The sequence below is a fragment of the Stegostoma tigrinum genome, chromosome 2 (assembly GCF_030684315.1).
Source record: "Stegostoma tigrinum isolate sSteTig4 chromosome 2, sSteTig4.hap1, whole genome shotgun sequence".
NCBI lineage: Eukaryota > Metazoa > Chordata > Chondrichthyes > Orectolobiformes > Stegostomatidae > Stegostoma > Stegostoma tigrinum.
Window position 1 is genome coordinate 139,894,121 of NC_081355.1, and position 12,699 is coordinate 139,906,819.

Consider the following 12,699-nt stretch of genomic DNA (forward strand, 5'->3'; position numbering starts at 1 on the left):
TGAGGCTGGATGAACGCAGCAGGCCAAGCAGCATCTCAGGAGCACAAAAGCTGACGTTTCGGGCCTAGACCCTTCATCTGATGAAGGGTCTAGGCCCGAAACGTCAGCTTTTGTGCTCCTGAGATGCTGCTTGGCCTGCTGTGTTCATCCAGCCTCACATTTTATTATCTTGGAATTCTCCAGCATCTGCAGTTCCCATTATCCAAGAACTCCTGTGCTTGATTTAAATCTTCCCTGGTACAGGCTCCATTCTACGGCTTCTGCTGCTGGCTCCCCCTCAGAGGAAAGTGCCCGAACCAAAATGGGCAGTTGTGTTCTTCTGTGTTATGATCCCTCCAAGCTTACTACGTTGGAATAGATATATCTCAATGAAGCCTTGGAGCAATAGGACAAGCCTATTGCATTTGATTCTAAAGTCTTTATGAAAGGTCAGAAGAACTATTCCAACACGGTAAAGATCTTGCTCCAGTTTTTAGAACAAAAAGCTTCCACATGTGCCTATTTGGGAAGCATTTCACTGTTCATACTGACAACAAGTCATTGGAAATGATCTATCAAAATGCGCACTTACATGCATACAACATCTACTTGTGAAGATCTAAGCATGTGATTTTGAAGTCCAATACAGGCCAAGCTCATATATGACTATACCCTCAATACGCTTAGCTGACATTCAAATCCCACAAAGAACGAAGATGTATCATTAGGCTCAAGTCAAAATTGTTGAATCCTTGGTAAAGATGTTCTCCTGATTGATCTCAATCATTTTGGTTACAGCCAAGCACAGCAGATTCAACAAACTATGTCTGATAATCTCCAGCTGCAGGAGGTCAAGAAGACCATCATCAGGCTGGTGGATCAAATACATTCACCAGGTTCCTGAACAAGCATGTTATTTCTGGCCATCCTGGGTCAAAATTGGACTCTCTAGGGAACTATATTCAAAGTGATTATTCCAAAGGTTCTACTTTGAGATTTGTTATCCACCAATTACATATAGATCACATGCACTCAGATAAAAGTGAGAGATTAGCAACTTAACGCATCCATTGGCCCAACATCGATAAGAACTTTAATCAGCTAAATTTTTTGATTTATTTAAATTTTAATTTATTTATTTATTGCCATATGTGCCTAAGTACAATGAAAAGCTTTGTTAATGAGCAGTACAGGCAGATCATGGTAAGCAACGGCATACAGATCATAGGGTGAAAAAAAAACTTAGAGGCATACAGGTTACATTGCACAGGGCGTGTACCAGGCAAGATCAATATTAGCAAGATCAGCATTTTTTTTAGATTAGATTCCCTACAGTGTGGAAATGGGCCCTTTGGCCCAACAAGTCCACACCGCCCCTTGAAGCATCCCACCCAGACCCATCCCCCTATAACTCACAGACCCCTGAACACTATGGGCAGTTTAGCATGGCCAATCCACCTAGCCGGCACATCTTTGGACTGTGGGAGGAAACCCACGCAGACACAGGGAGAATGTGCAAACTCCGCACAGACAGTCACCCAAGGCTGGAATCAAATGTGGGGCCCTGGCGCTGTGAGGCTGCAGTGCTAACCACTGAGCCACCGTGCCACCCAAGTGTTGACGTTAGATAGTCCATTCATCAGTCTAATAATGGCATGAAAGAAGCTGTTCTTAACCTTAGGTGGGTGTAGGACAGTATTACTGGGACACGATGGGTCTTTGATGTTGTTGACAGCCTATCAACAGCTCCGGGCTTTGTTATTGGAATTCATGGATGGAAGGTTGGCTGCCATGATGGTCTGGGCTGAGGGCATAATGTAGTTTCTTACAGACCTGGGCAGAACAGTTGCCATACCAGGCTATTACACACTCGGGCAATATGCTTTCTAGAGTGCATCTGTAGAAGATGTTGAAGGCCCTTGTGACATGCTAAATTTCCTGAAGTGCCTGAGGAAGAAGAGGCATTGTTGTGCCTTCTTGACCACTGCATCTACGTGGGAAGTCCAGGACAGGTTGTCGGCTATCATCACTCCGAGGAACTTGACGCTCTCCATCCGCTCAACCTCAGCTCTGTTCATGTAGATGGGATCATGTTTTCCTCCATTCCTTCTGAAGACGCTGATCCATTCTTTAGTTTTGCCAACGTTGAGAGTGACATTGTTCTCACTGCACCACGTCACCCAACACTCTATCTCCTTTCAGTATTCTGACTCCTCCTTGTTAGGTATCCATCCTACCACATTGTCTAGTCATGTGAAACATGTTAATTCCATCAACATCAATAATCAAGAGAATCGTCCACTAGCAAGTGAAACCAGAAATAGGTGGCACAGCCTCAAAATAAAGGGGAGCAGATTTAGAATTGAGTTGAAGAGGAACTTCTTCAGCCAAAGGGTTTTGAATCTGTGGAATTCTCTGCCCAGTGAAGCAGTTGAGGCTATCCCTTTGAATGCTTCTAGGAAAAGACAGATTTTTGAATAGTAAGGGAATTAAGGGTTATGGCGAGTAGTTGGGTAAGTGGAGTCAGGTCCCCGAAAAGATCAGCCATGTTCTTATTGAATGATGGAGCAGGCTCGAAGGGCCTGATGGCCTACTCCTGCTCTTATTTCCTATGTTTTTATGCTCTCTCATACGAACATTTCTTCTGAGCTACAGTACGAAACTGATTTTTTCCTGTCCAACGACAAAATTACATTGTGATGAGGGACTATTTCACCAAAATCCCTTTTGTGCAACAATCAAAGATATAGCCAGTGCAACAATTGATGACACATTGGTTGTTTGGCGTTCCTCAACAAACTGTGTCCAACAGTGAGCCACTATACACTAACATACCCAATTGAAGTCAAATCCAAACAGTTCCTCCTAGACACATTGAGTATCCAATGCACTGCTGGAAAGAAGGGAGAAAATGGTAGAAGACCATGATCAACAATCATGCAGACAATTATTCCAATTTGAACCAAGACAAAGCATCAAATTTAATACCTTTATACAAGTACATGGGTTCGTGAGAACATACTATGATGTTGTGTCTAGCTAGGTCAGACAACACTGTGACAAATAGTACAGGGTGTCACCAGTGGGGTAGGAGGGTGGCTCAGTGGTTAACACTACTGCCTCACTGTGCCACGGACCTGGATTCAATTCTGCGACTAGAGCTTCCATGTTTCATAGAATTCATAGAATCCCTACAGTGTGGAAAAAGGCCCTTCAGCCCAATAAGCCCACACTGACCCTCAGAGCATCCCACCCAGACTCATCCCCCTTATAACCCACCTAATCTTCACATCTCTGAACACTACGGGCAACTTAGCATGGACAAACCACCTAACCTGCACATATTTGGACTATGGGAGGAAACCGGGCACCCAGAGGAAACCCACGCAGACACAGGGAGAATGTCAAACTCCACACAGACAATCGCTCAAGGGTAGATTCGAACCTGGGTTCCTGGCGCTGTGAGGCAGCAGTGCTAACCACTGAGCCACTGCACCACCCTGCTCTCCCTGTGCCCTCATGGGTTTATGCCAGGTGCTACGGTTTCCTCCCATTGTCCAAAGATGTGCAGGTTAGGTGGTTTGACCATGCTAAATTGTCCATGGTGTCCAGGGATGTGCAGGCTTCATGGGTTCACTTTGGGATATGCAGGATTACAGAGTAGGGGGGTGGTCTTGGTGGGATGCTTTTCAGAGGGTCAGTGTGGACTTGATGGGCTGAAATGCCTGTTCCTCACTATAGGGATTCTATTCTATGATCGACCATCCTTTGAACAGAATAACTCAAAGTATCATACCAGACCAGAAATTTATATCCATGATACATATCCATCCACAGATATATTGCACACTGCAAAACAAAGATGCACAGCCAAGTCATGATACCTGCAGAAAGACTATCATGCACCAAAAGTGCTATTTTAATGCATGGCAATAATGTATCTATGTGTGCCCTTGTACATGGTTATCAGTACAGGGTTTCAATTAGTGGATGGAAAAAGGGGGAATATCGTATTGGTGTACAAATCTCAGTAAGGCACTATGTCTTTAGGCAGTTTGATGATGTCTCAACATGCTTCATAAAAAGTCTTCAGCTTCCTCTCAGATAACAGGGTGTAGAGCTGGATGAATGCAGCAGGCCAAGCACCATCAGAGGAGCAGGAAGGCTGGCATTTCCGGCCTACACCCTTCTTGTTTTCTGAAGGACGGACCTGACCCAAAACATCAGCTTTCCTGCTCCTCTGATGCTGCCTCACCCACTATTACTGTTGATTTTTGTGCCTGCCATGGGCAATGATATAGCCACCTGCCTTATCCACTTGCATTCTGCTGGCTTCAATATCCTGTCTTTGGCTAAACCCAGAAAACATCCAGAGGGGAAAATGGTGAGGGGGCTTGTACTTTGCAGGTGTACCTGGCTCTCCACAGATTCAGTGTATCATTGATAATGTACAGGTTGCAACTGAGGTGTCCATAGATCACCAGGAATTCACTGAGCAGCTGATGATCTCTCTTGGAAATTTGCAGAAGGAGACCTAGGAACGAGACAATGAAAACTGGATGTGTGAACAGTTGGCTAGCCAACCAGTCAGTGACAAACTGAAGACATTCTTCAGTTGCCTGTACAGATCATAGATCCTAGAATTCCCTACAGTGTGGAAACAGGCTCTTTGGCCCAACAAGTCCACACTGACTCTCAGAGCATCCCATCCAGACCCATACCGCTATAACCCACGTAATCTACACATGCCTGAACACTGAGCAATTTAGCATGGCCAATCCATCTAACCTGCAAATCTTCGGACTGTGGGAGGAAGCTGGAGCACTCACAGGAAACCCATGCACACACAGGGAGGATGTGCAAACTCCACACAGACATTTGCCCGAGGGTGGAATTGAGCCTGGGTCCCTGGCGCTGTGAGGCAGTGTTAACCGCTGAACCACCGTGCCGGAGTTGTGGCACCCCTTAAGTATGTACGAAAGACAGTCCCAACAAAGCTCTGCATAACATTACACAGCAGCTGGTTTGGATATGCAGAAAGAACATCGGTACAGTTCAGAGGCAGAAAAGGGCCAGCTGGAAGATGATGCAATCAATGTGACACCAATGGCACACTTTGTTGCCCAGGATACGCACATTATTGCAAGGTTTAATGAGGTTCCATTTGTGCCACTGTTGAACAACAACCAGCAAAAACCACTTTCAGCTCCCCTGTACCATTGATGCAAAGCAAATTAGCAAGCTCCCCCCTCACAGTCCCCATTGCTCAGAATCACTGAATAATTACAGAATCATGGAAGTGTTACAGTACAACAAAGGCCATTTGGCCTTTCGCTCCTGCACCAGCTCTTCAAATGAGCATCATTACCTAGTGCCAATTCCCTGTCTTTTCCCCATACCCTTGAACATTAATTTTATCCAAATAATAATCAACTACTACTATCTTGAATGCCTCAAATGCACCTGACTCCAGCACACTTCAGGCAGTGCATTCCAACTTGAACTGCTCACTTCATGAACAAATTTGTTTCTCATTTCACATTTGCTTCTTTTCCAGATCATTTCAAGTCTATTCCTTGTTGCTCTTGTTCCTTTTACCAGTGGGAATAGTTTCATCCCCTACTCCATCCAGCCCCTTCATGATTTTGAAAATGTTTATCAGTTCTCCTTTTAGTCTTGTTCTCTCCCAGAAGAACAGTCCCAATTTCTTCAATCTATCTTTCTGAAGTTGCTCATTCCTGGAACCATTCTTGTAAATCACTTCAGCTCCGTCTCCAATGTGTTCACATCCTTCCTAAAATGTGGTGCCCAGAGCTTTACACAATTCTCCAGCTGAGCTCTAACAAGTAAAAACCCAAAAAACTGCAGATGCTGTAAATCAGAAATGAAAATAGTAATCCCTGCAGATGTTGCCAAACCTGCTGAGCTTTTCCAGTAATCTCTGTTTTTGTTTGAGTGTCAAACAAAGTGTCTGATTCAACTCAACATTGCCTCCTTGATCTTGTACTCAATAATACCGCCAGGGATTTGGTGTGTTTTACTCAGTGCTCTCTTCATCTAGAACAGAGAACATAGAACATTACAGCGCAGTACAGGCCCTTCGGCCCTTAAAGTTGCACCGACCTGTGAAACCAATCTGAAGCCCATCTAACTACTCTATTCCATTATCATCCATATGTTTATCCAATGACCATTTAAATGCCCTTAAGGTTGGTGAGTCTACTACTGTTGCAGGCAGGGCATTCCACACCCTTACTACTCTCTGAGTAAAGAACCTACGTCTGACATCTGTCCTATATCCATCACCCTTCAATTTAAAGCTATGTCCCCTTGTGCTAGCCATTACCATCCGAGGAAAAAGGCTCTCACTGTCCACCCTATCTAATCCTCTGATCATCTTGTATGTCTCAAGTTCAATGATCTGTGCACACTTACACCCAGGTCCCTCTGCTCCTCCACCCTGTTTAGAATTCTACCCCCTAATTTATTTTGTGGTTCATTGGTTTTGCCTACCAAAATGCATCACCTCACATTTCTTTGCATTGAAACTCAGCTGTCTGCCCATTCCACCAACCCGCATATGTCACTTTGGAGTTCAACTTGAATTCACATCTTCCAATTTCCCACCACACAACTGAGAAGGACACTTCACAGCCAACAATGGACAAGCTAGTCGTGATTCAGTCATGGCTCACATAAATAACAGAAATGTAACATTCTAACATTACGGAACTTATTCAGACACATATCCTTCATGCAAATACAAGCTTTACTGTTCCTTTACCTAGTCCCTCCACGTGGTACAATTCTAATAGCTACAGCTGAGGAAGTGACAGGCTGAAGATCTTTGGTCTGATTTCTGAGATGGCTGATGTTTTCTGGATCTTACAACCTGCCAAATACTATTCCACCTACCCCTATGTAGGTATAGACCTGAACACCAAGACAAGATGCCGGTTGGGTAAGAATTGGAGTGGGGGCAACAGGTGAGAGGTGGAGCTGCTTTAACTGAACTCCCACTTCAATTTTTCCTTCGACCTTCACCCCTCTCATGGCTCAGCTGCACGTCTATGCTAGTAATGAGCTGGGGAATATGTTATTATAGATCACTGGGGCAATGAATGACCAAAGCTAATGTCTCCTGAATCCTATTTAAGGTGACATTCACAGTGTGTAGGCCATATTAGCTTCTGCAAGGAGGAAATGTGTGATCTGAAGTAGTGTTACAAGTGGAATGGATGGATATAGAACATTTATTGTGGATAAGGGATGGCACATTTTGATATTACATAAGGATGAAGGTGTGTGTATCAATGTGAGGAAGTGAATAGACAGAAAGGGATGGTGTTTCAGAAGAATTAGATTGGTGAGGGATTATGTGCTAGACTATGGTCAAGAAGGCAAATGTTAAGACATAAGTTCATGTATGATTGGTCTAAAGTTTCCTGCCATGCTTAGGTCATTGAAAGATTTCCTGCGTTGTATCCTGGAAATTCCCCATTCCTTTGTCTCCTCTAGATGTCCTCAGTCAACATCTTTAGCCCATCACTAAGAGCAGTGCATCCCTCCAGATCCTCAGAGTCTCCTACTGCCAGACAATGATGCCAAATGTATCCATCAGTCCTGTTTGAGCTAATATAAAGCTAACTTGATTATTGCAGGCGATCTGAATTAAGATGTTAATCAACATTTAGGCCTTTTTAAAAAAACTGTTGCAGCCTTGGCAGTTTAATCTCCAACTTTGGGTTCTGATCTAGCAATATGTTAACAATCATAAATCCCATGGCCATTCTTGTCATATATGGTTGATTGACTTTGAAAACAAGGTTTCTTAAAGTAAGTTCTGAAGAAGAGTCATATCTGACTCAAAATATTAACTCTTTTTCTCTCTCCACAGATCCTTCCAGACATCCTGAGTTTCTTCAGCTTCTCTGTGTTTGTTTGAAAACAAGGGTTGTTGTTTTACACTATCCACCTCTTGGCTCAAGTATATTATGTTTAGTATGGTAATCATTAGTGCACCTGTTTTCTCTATTTCTTTCTATTTCTGAAGAAAACAAAGTTGTGTAATCAACTGCTGACCGTGCACAGGTAAGATGTTAACAATATACAGAATGGTTTTCTGACATTCTAAGTTGTATTTTTTTATATGAGCTAACCTGTAAAAAAAATGTGCAAAGGCCTCTCATTTCTTTCACAAAAAGATTCTAATTGTAACTTCTTCCTCCTTTGTGGTTCCTTCAGTAGAGATTACACTCTTCAGTCTTGGTCTTTAGACATGAATTTCAGCCCTAAACTCAGGTGAACAATAGATGATAGTTAAGGACTCTTCACAACTGACACTGTAGATATTACATTTTTAGCAACTTATTACAACTAATTTTCAGTTTCAACTTACTGATACCAGCTTTTAGTGTCCACTTGCTGCCACCATGATGTGATGTGATTTTTCCATTTGTTAGCCAACATGCTATGCATTATGAAGACTTGGTTCTTATTGAGGCAGACATCTAGAAATTTTTTAATAATCCTAAGTACATACTAAGGTATGATATCTTAGGCTTAATTATGGTCAGGTTCTGTGCTTATATGTATTACTGTTGCACAACTGACAGCCTGACTACATTGTGCTGAACTCTACTGCACTGAACTAATTGGCTCCTTAACTAACTGCATAACTAGCCAACTGAGAATAAAATGGAACACCTATATATTACAGGATCAAATGTTGTCATGGTACAGTTCCTTTTTTGAGATCTATAGGATAATACCACATCAAAGTAATTCTGCACAGAGGCAAGGTGAGTGTGACTGCCCTTGATCTCAAGGTTGCATTTAAACTGCTGGTTGGAGTCCTATCATATAAGAAGATAGTTGTGGTATTTGGAGGTCTGTCAGCTCAGCTCCAGGACATCTCTGCAGGATTTCCTCAAGGTAGCATCCCAGGCCCAATCATCTTCAGCTACTTCGACAATGACCATCTCTCCATCATAAGATCAAAAGTGGGGATGTTCACTGATAACTGCACAATGTTCAGCACCATTTGCGCCTCCTCAGTTATTAAAGAAGTTTATGTTCAAATGTAACAAGAGCTTGGAGAATATCCAGTCTAATACTGACAAGTGGCAAATAACTGTTGCACCACACAAATCCCAGGTAATGACCATCTCCAATAAGAGACAATCTAACTATCACCCTTGACATTCAATGGCCTCACCACCACTGAATCCCCGATTATCAACATTCTGGGAGGATTACCATTGACCAGAAACTGAAATTGACCAGCTGTATAAACACCTTGGTTACGACAGCAAGTCAGAGGCAAAGAATACTGCAGCGAGTAACTCACCTCCTGACTCTGTCCATCATCTGCAAGCTTCAAGTGAAAAATGCGATCCGATACTCCCTGTCTGCCTGGATGGCAGCTCCAACAACACTCAAAAAGTTGGATACCATTCACATCAAAGCACCTTCTTGATCAGCACCACAGCCACAAGCATCCACTCCCTCAACCAGTGACAATCAGTAGTAGCAGTGTGTACTTTCTACAAGGTGCACTGCAGAAATTCACCAATGGCCTTCAGGCAGCACCTTCCAAACCCATGACCACTACCATCTTTAAGGACAAACGCAGCCAACACATGGGAACACCATCACCTGCAATTTCCCCTCCAAGCCACTCGCTATTCTGACTTGGAAATATACCACCATTCCTTCGCTGTCATTGGGTCAAAATCCCAGAATTCACTCCCTAAGGGCATTTGTGCACTTGCTTACAGTGGTTCAAAAAGACAGCTCACCAGCACCCTCTTAAGGGCAATGAGAGATGAGCAATGAATGCTGACCAAGCCAACGATGCCCATGTCCCACAAGCAATTTTTTTTAAAAGTGCATGCTGATTGAACAGAACTGCAAAGAACATTCAGACCTCCAGACCTGCAACACCAGTTCAAAGTGCGTGCAATTACAGCATAATCACGTGCGCAAACATTTTCCAAACAGGCAGTAAGGAAATGGTTGTGACTATAGGCACTGACATACTCTCATCATACCTTCAGCTACTGTGCCCATGCAATTGGCATAATCTGCTCACTTTACTTTCATTCATGAGTTCCAGGAAGCCTGGGAAATGCATGGGCCCAAAGTTAAGTTGCAAAACCCATGTTAATATCACCTGATCTGAATGATTTAACTTTGACAAGCTGCCTCTCCAGATGGTGTTGCACCCACTCAGCCTATTACACTGCAGTTAAATGCAGAAGATATTGCATTTTAAATGATTTTTCTTCTAGATTTTGCCTTCCTAACCTGTGAACTCAAAATGTTAAACATCTCCCCAATCCTCATGAAATCCCACATCTAATATGCATCCCTTGAAATTAAGCCTGAGAAATGTTAACACTCACTACACGCGTCCCTAACTCCTGCCAATGCTATTTTAGTGGAGGTAGTCACCCATTTATTGTCACTATCTCCATTAACATAGCAAAGAGAGGAATTTCGGAAGAATAATTTTTTCCCCGGCCTCAGATGGAATGCACAGTGTATTTATTAAAAACAATAAGATACCAGGGAGCATTTTAAAACCTGTAATACAATCTCGGGATGCATGTGACAATCATGGATGACTCAGCCTTTGCCCTCTCCAGTTACTGGCAGCTTTTAATTAAATTGCTCCCACGTATCTGCTGTCAGGCTCCTTGTAGTCAAGCTCTGGTTTGTTGTTGCACTGTGAATCGCCATTCAGCTACCTCAGAAATCACCACTTTCGGGCCTAGTATTAAACTGTCTATTCCAATCTTTCAATACTATAACATGTTATTGTAAGTTTGGATTTATAGCAGTTGAGGAATCACTTATTTGTTTATATGTTTGAGTTTGGAGTTTGGAGTTAGCATCTATAATCTATTACTCTGCCTAATTTAGCTGTGTGGCATGTGCTCTAAAATTAACTTTAACGTCAAAGGCTATAAAATGCCACTTATATATTTAGTAATGGCAAGCCAGTTCTCTTCAACAGTCTAGATTTACATGCATGGCTCAAATAAGAGTCAGCTCTGCTAAAGATCACTGAGTTAAAGGTGGTGAATATATTGTACAGGTCTTCACAAAACAGCAACAACTGTGGATTGTGCTCTCGAAGGATAATTCTGACAGAACTAATATTTCCGTGTATTTATTTTCACTAACACTAACTAGTTCAGTTTTATATCTGCAGTCATGTGCTAACAACTTGGAAATCTAATCAGTTTTAAACCTGGATCTTTGTCAAAAGTGCCTAGGCACTGAATTTCACATTTTGAATAGTGCATATAGCCCTCTGGTGGACTAGGGAAGGAAATGCAAAGAATCTGTACAATAGCAGACACCCACAAAGATACTAAATCACACAACATATACAGTGAGAGAAAGGCCATTAGGTTCAACTTGATGCACCCACACTGAATAGCCTGACCCACAGCGCTACTTCTAACTGTTTTTATGACATCAATTTTTTTTTCATATTTTGGTTACTCACTGCCTGAAGAAATTCCTGATATCAGTCACAAAATTAGATTGAACCTCAGCCTTCTTGTCATACTTCCACTGTTTGGTTTATTCTGGATTAACACTTGCCATGGTATTTACCGTCACATAGCATCAAGCCCCAGATACTTCCTCCCTCACTGCACTGCCTCCTGTGAATGTCTCCCTTGATGCCCAGCAAACAGAATAAGACACAATGAGTTATTTGATCAGAGTATTGTGCAGTTTGATTACATCCTCTCCTCTGACTTGTATTCTACCATATTGGCTATATTTCTTTTTGAGGGTTTCTCTGCATTTGCAGGATTAGTTAAGTGTCAGATCTACAAAGACTCCTAGCTCTTTCAACTTCATCCACAGTTATCTCAACAATATTCATGAAATAAGCATGTTGCCCTTTTTTGTTTACCCTCTGTACAATACTTTTCAGATGTTCAAATAAAGTTTATTTGCCATTGGTCTGCCTGCTTAGATTTTATTTTCGCATTGTCTACTCTACAGTTTCTGAATTATCTTCTCCATTCTACTGATCCTTCAAGTTCAGCATCATTGCCAAATATAAACAACTTTCAATAAGTTTTTAATCCATTTCATTAACGTTAACCAGAAAGAATAGTGGTCCCAACATAATCCATTCAGTACATCCTGGACCCTGCTGTTTTCCAACTATCTTGTAACCCATTGTCTTTTCCTCAAATCCACTGTGACAGTGCTGTCACTTTAAGAGGTTATTTTGTCCTTTTTTATATGAGAAGAGGTAAGGCAGAGGTGACGATCTGTCTCTAAGGAAGTAAAAATTTGTTAGGTCTTGGGGTTTTTTAAAAAGTTGGAACAATGGGAGCAGCCTGGGTGTGGTCTGTTCTCACACGCCAGGCTTTCTAGGTTTCAGGTTAGTTTTAAGGAGGAGCCTTTGGGGTCTCAAAATTTTTGGATTCTTCATTGAATGTCTCCCAGCTGCTTTTTCTCTGAATCTTCTCTCCTTTATTGGAGAACTGCATGTGAGAATCTGTTTCTGAATTTGCCTTTTTTGCCAAAGGATGTGTTTATGGGATGTTACTATACTGGAATAGTTAATTAGTAATAAGTACTGTATCAACTATTGGGTTAAGTTTTCCAATAGATAAGTTATTCTAAATTCCTCTTCCTTTTGTTTATAGTTTAACTGCAGTGATTAAATAAATTGTGTTTTGCTTA